We start from the raw sequence: 6,000 nt of genomic DNA, 5'->3' as shown, positions 1-6,000 counted from the left end.
GTATGTATATATAGCATTTTATTATTTATTTAAGTGAACGTCGTTCAAATAAGAAAAATAAGTATATTTTACCCTATTTGTTCATTACAGTAGCGTTGTTGATTCTGGGATACCGATCTAATTTGTGCTAGCTAGAAGATAACTAAACTGAAATTTTAGCAGGAAATGACAAAAACACAGATTTATAAGAACCTGCTTTTCGATTCAGCCCTCTTCGTGAAATAGTGCCAACATGGAGTCCCGTAGCGGCTGGATCCGCTAGAAAGTATATGCTACGTCTCATCACCGGTGCCGTCCGCTACGCGGCGCGCCAGCTACTCCCCTTGACGATACCGCTGCTCGAACCGAGGACTGCAAAATTGGAAAATTGGAAACCGATTGCTATGATAATAATAATAATTCATGTAGAGAAAGTCCGTTAATTCCAGGAGGCTTAACCCTAAACTACGCGTCATCGACGACTGCAGGTCTACATGCGACTATAGACAAACCAGCCAGATACGTTCGTACCTCGAAGACCAACCACCTGCCACTTTTTTGCTTCTACTGTAGTTTTCAAGTTGAAAACTACACAAGGCAATGGCCTAGTTGTTATGCAAACACCGCATAAGAAACTAATAATATTTAGTTGGACCGTGATAAACTGTTTTCTTCAAAACAAAATATAATAGAAAAGTTTTCATCTGTCAATGGAAAAGTAAAGGCAGTCACATTCACAGATCATAAACATTGAGGTTAGTCTGAGGCCGAGTAAATTCGAATGGATCATTTCATAGACGTAGTTTTAATTCAACGGCGATTGTTACGGTTAATTCCCTCAAGTTCTTTACCGATGCCCTTGACCGTTGAAGAGCAACTCGATCCTTTGAAACAAGTGTTGGCGTATCTGCATCAATATACTCGGTGCCTTGATGCACGTTTGAAGTTCGCTAGATGTTGGCCAGAGGGCAGGTAAAGGCCACAGTGGAGGCACAGCTGAAGTCCTCAATGGTCTAAGAAAAACAGAAAGCTTCGAGCATTGGGGATTTTCGTGAGAAATTAATGTGAATGATTAACTGTAAAATTATCTTCAATCGGATTTGCCTGCAGTGTAGCCGTACTGAACGATAAGATAAGGTTACACCGAATTGTACGTAAAGATGAAGTAAAAAATGAGTAATCTTCAATGTGAAATAAAATTAAAAAAAAAACATTAAAAAATTCAAGTGTGATAAATCAAATCAAAATCTACGTGTTCTTGCATATACAGCAAACAACAAGATTCTGCCTTGAAGCTGGTCAATACGATGTTATAGCCACACTAGTTCTCTTTACTAGCAGAACTTGTTGTACTGTTGGCCTGGCGACACGCCTGCGTTTTATAAGGTCCCAGGGTTGTTCACCACTCTAATTCCTAATAGAGGCGAGTATTCCTTTTTTTCTCTGACCACTACGGAGTGAAGTATTATGGACGATGTGAAAGCCTGATATCTATGAGATGAATTTGAAGGAAAAGCACATTCTATCATCGGCGCAGGTCCTATTCCTTTACTTTTCGTTTGTAACGGCGAACGGAGAGCAGAGTAGTGCGTTTTTCGTATCACAGACTGAATGCTGAAGACTGAAAGCACGCGTCGTTTGCTTTGGCTCAAGAGACTCTTTCTAGCGCGCTGGGTGCTCTAAAGTCCTTTACGTGATACAGTCTTTACGGGGCGTGACTGTTATCAAGTAGGGACTTACCTACTTGGAAATGTCGATATGAAAGACCGCCTGGTCGTAAGACCACTACGAAAGCCGAGTCAGCATCGATGACATGCGGTCATGACGAGTACGGAATAACCACTAATTACCAAGTGATGTGATGACTTCCGTGGAAAAAAACAATGGAAAACGGTCGGATAGCGATGACAAGTCTTGCGGAACGCCCGACGTTCCAATTATCTTGGACCGTCAGTGAGGTGCCAGTATAAGGATATCTAGAATTTGATGTTAACGAGTTCAGTAACTAGGTAGCTTGACGCTTAAATTTCGAGAGTACGTAGAATGGTGATTCATATACGTATATATATATATACAAATTCCATAATAACAAAACACAATGTCATTATGTCAATAACCTTAATTATCTAGTTGCGTGTCGTTGGCGGACTTGAAGCCACGATTCCTGGTTTTTCAATGAACTTCCCCTTACTTTAAATACAATTGCGTAATGATCTGCCTTTCAGCTCATTATAAGTTAAATTAAGTTTACCATAATTATTTGAGAGTGACGTTGTATCACGTTGTGGATAAGGTTTAGTTATTAACGCTGATCTGAATGCGTCTTTGTCATCCCGCAACTTATGTGCCATGTCTCTCGTAGGAAATAGTTAGGAATAGTAGTAGGAAATGTTGAGTTTCAGTCAGCTTCTATATCCTATACCTTGACTTGGGAACCCCGAGAGATTATTATTCATTGTTTTTATTATTACCTATATAAAATTTGCTTTAGGATTACATTATTATTATTATGGTTATTATTACTTTGATCCAGAAAAATGTCTACCAGTGTCAAGAAGAATCTTGCTAAAATCAATAATATTTTCAAATAAATTGTAATTATTTTTTGGGTGGCTAAAAGCCTTTGCGTTTTACTATACTATTTCAGCACGGAAGAGGGCTATAATATTAGTTAACGAAAACATTCTGATGATAGATTTCAGCTCGCATACAGTTCTATAAGAAAAAAAAAAAAAAAAACTGCTAACTAGACAGGTTTTTTTCTATAATAATATTACAGCAATGAAGAAAAGCGGAGCTTAAACACATGGTGAGTTTTTCGACGTACGTCTAAGCGGGTATCTACTTTAAAGGAGTGCGGAGCGACAACGAGAATCAATAGCTGAATCAGCTGAAACAAAGCATACGGAGCCAAACGAATGTAGAGGGTTGGTGATCTTAGAAGTTATTTTTTACCAATTTCATTCAAAAATCCCCATGTTCCGTAATTATCAAACACAAATAGAATAAGCGATAGTATCTGAAAATTAAAGAAATAATACGCAACTCCTGAAAAATATTTCCTACACGCTTTATTAGTGAGCGAACGTTATTGACCCCGTTTAACTATATACGATGCAATGATATGATACCGTAAACAGTTGTGATCAGGCTGTCGAAAGTTATCCACCATGGTAGAACAACGATATTTGATCTGTGTCGGGCATTCTCCTTTTTATTGTTTATATATTGAATTTTACGTTGTTGGAGTTTTGACAAACAAGAGTAGTGATTTGAATTACCGTACCTGATCTCGCTATCGATGCCCTACTTGTGCAAACTCACGCCATCTATTGCCCTTGTTAAACGAGTGAAAGCTGTCGACATCATACGGACTCTAATCTTCATTATAGGGGGAGGGCTGAAACGCCCGATTTTGTCTTCCCCGATCCAGACTATGGCCTGTGTCTATGAGGATGATGTGCTCCACACGATTTTTTTGCGGTTACTAGTTGAGTAAATTGCTTCTAGAGTACACCACATGCCTTTCCTTTTCTCTTAAATTCATTTCGTAAGAAGCCAATTTTTTGCTGATTTTATTCATTTTGAAGTGTTTTCATTACAATTCAATGGCGCCTGTTCGAGGAATCAAAGAGTACATCATCCTTGTTCACTTTCGCTTAAAAATTGCCGTAATCGTTTTTTCCGTTTGGTGTTCGGAGGCCTAGTCATTTCCTTTGTGACCTTCAATCGTCCCATTCCTGTTTCTTAAAGTCAAGTTAATTGACAAACGGATCTTTCACTCAAGGCCTGTTTGCTTCGCGTTTTTACCAATATTTGACGCGTTTCAACATCGTTTTCGTCTTCGGGAAACTCATTCAGTTTATATTTAGTACTAAACGATATCTTCGCCTCTAAATTCATTGTTCTGCGATCAAAACACCATCAGCTAATAGTCCTAGATAACTGAAGATTTGGCCAAATTTTATTCACTAATGATTCATAGTCATTCAAAATTTTGAAGCAGGATGGAGTTCATTAAATATAGATAGATTATTTGCTATAGTGTGATACACTAGCTAGTCTTGCGTAGAGCCTATAAGATGTATGGCATTGTTTGTTGTTCAAATAAGCATGCTACAGCCACCTGCATGATAATTCGCAAAGACAAATCACATACAGTCTTTCTTGTTCTAATCCATTCATACATATTTTCATTCTCAAGTAGCAGGTTAGCCGGTCGAGGCTTCTTCATCTGCCTCTTTTAGGCGTTGTCAGGCACAGAATACATGTTGAAACTGTCGCCGTTTTCCTTACGTTCATTTAGAATTAAAAGGCTTTTCGTTCTTTAAACGTTAGTTAAGCTAGCGACTTTTGCAGTCACAGCAGCTTTCAGTAGCCCCATAAAAATTTGTAAGCATTCAATAGAATCGCATTATTACGTGGACCAGAAAGAAATGAGAAAACTTGGTAACTGGGTAGAACTGCATATAGCTTCGGTTAGAGCTGAATCGCTGTCTGCTGATTGAACGCGCCGAAGTGGGCGATAGATGTAATTCCGGACGAAGATGTAAAAAAAAGGCGGAAGAACTACGACGACGATGGTATACGAGAAAGCCGGCGAGTTTTCTACATATGCCGACCAGTATATGCCAAAAGAGTTCCCGTGAGGGTATACAACTGTGCATAGTTACTAAGGTAACGGCTTACGACTTCGGTTAGGCTGGCACATAGAGTCTTGGGGGAGAGGGAGAGTTGTTCGTGTACGGACGCGTACACGACGAGGTTTTTGTAAGAGCAAGTTCCTGTCAAAACCCTACAGCGTACCATTTGCACCGGTCAGATTCAAGGCGGCCGAACAACTTCATTGTCGTCGATTGTTGCTATCGCTCTTGTCTTCATCATCGTCCCGGCTGGTGAATGTGATGCAAAAAACGGCTTAAAGACCCTTCAACTGCTAGCAACCCCGCTGTGAGCCAACGCTCTTTTTCGATAGAACGAGGATCTGCTGAACTCTAAACTAAGGTCGATGCGGAAAAATAGAGTGGGAGAATTGTCAGCAACTTTTTTTTTTCTCTGTAAATCTACAGGACCAATAGTAGGTACCATACCACATACCGTACATAAATGGAAGATGCACAGCTAGATCTAGGACAGACAACAGGCGGACGTCGTTTGTTGTGCTGTGATAAGCACTGGTTGCCCACTTGTTTGCCTGTATGCCCTTCTGTCGGCCGTGTTGATGCCTGTGCTCCGGAAGTGTGAATGCAAATGTAAACATCGGTTCTAATATTATACTCTCTCAGGACGACCCCGCTTGCTACTGCACTTAACCCGCACCGACTAGCACTGCCATTCCCTAGCGTCACCTCATGCTCCCTTACGATCCCACTGTTCTCTTATTCGAAAGACCCAACGCGTCGGCCTGAATGGCATTGCCAAAATGAATCACAGACAAGAGCCAAATAGCCCACACACCCTTATAGAACGAACCATACAGTATTTACACTCGTTCACGCACGGCCGCTACGCCGGCAGGTCAACGTATGCTAGCCTCAGCTTAGCCAAGCACGTTGAGGGCATGGCACAAGTGGGGTGGCACATCAACCAGCAGTGCTTCAGTCGTCTATTATATTGGCTTGCCAACACGGCTTCACAAGCCCGTTGCATTGTCAGGCTAAAGTTGACAATAACGTCCACCGGTTGCTACTCTAGATGCATAGGGCGTAGTGTTGCGTATGTGTGTAACAGTGAAAGCAGAAGGGGGTTCATTTCATGTAGCCCCTTCGTATGTAATCCAAGTCAACAAGTCTGTGAGAAGCGGGTTCGAAGTAACTCGCACTAAAGAGAGGACTTTTGGATTTTTTCGTTCCGGAGGCCCCAGTTGACTCTATCAAAAACTAGCGATTATCAAACTTCTAGTGGACAAGTGCTCAAACCTTATGGTCCCTACGATTTGATCGCATTCGATAGAGCTTACGGTGCACGTTGGAAACTGAGTTTAAACGAATAGTTTTATACGCGCAACTTAGCATAAATACT

General features: G+C 40.8%; 1 protein-coding gene across 2 annotated transcripts in view; it reads left to right on the top strand.

Annotated features, from left to right (window-relative positions):
• Positions 1–6,000, top strand: part of LOC111254453 (uncharacterized) — a 175,788-nt gene that overhangs the window by 111,664 nt on the left and 58,124 nt on the right. The window contains exon 5 of one of the 2 annotated variants that reach the window (XM_086974820.1): positions 2,759–2,906. The exons of the other annotated variant lie outside the window; for it this stretch is intronic. The gene's annotated coding sequence lies outside the window, so the exon portion shown is untranslated. The remainder of the gene's footprint in view (positions 1–2,758; positions 2,907–6,000) is intronic. 2 annotated transcript variants of the gene reach the window in all.

The sequence above is a fragment of the Varroa destructor genome, unplaced genomic scaffold, assembly GCF_002443255.2.
Source record: "Varroa destructor unplaced genomic scaffold, Vdes_3.0 BEIS01000007.1, whole genome shotgun sequence".
In the NCBI taxonomy this organism is placed as follows: Eukaryota; Metazoa; Arthropoda; class Arachnida; order Mesostigmata; family Varroidae; genus Varroa; species Varroa destructor.
This window is presented reverse-complemented; position numbering and strand designations above follow the sequence as displayed.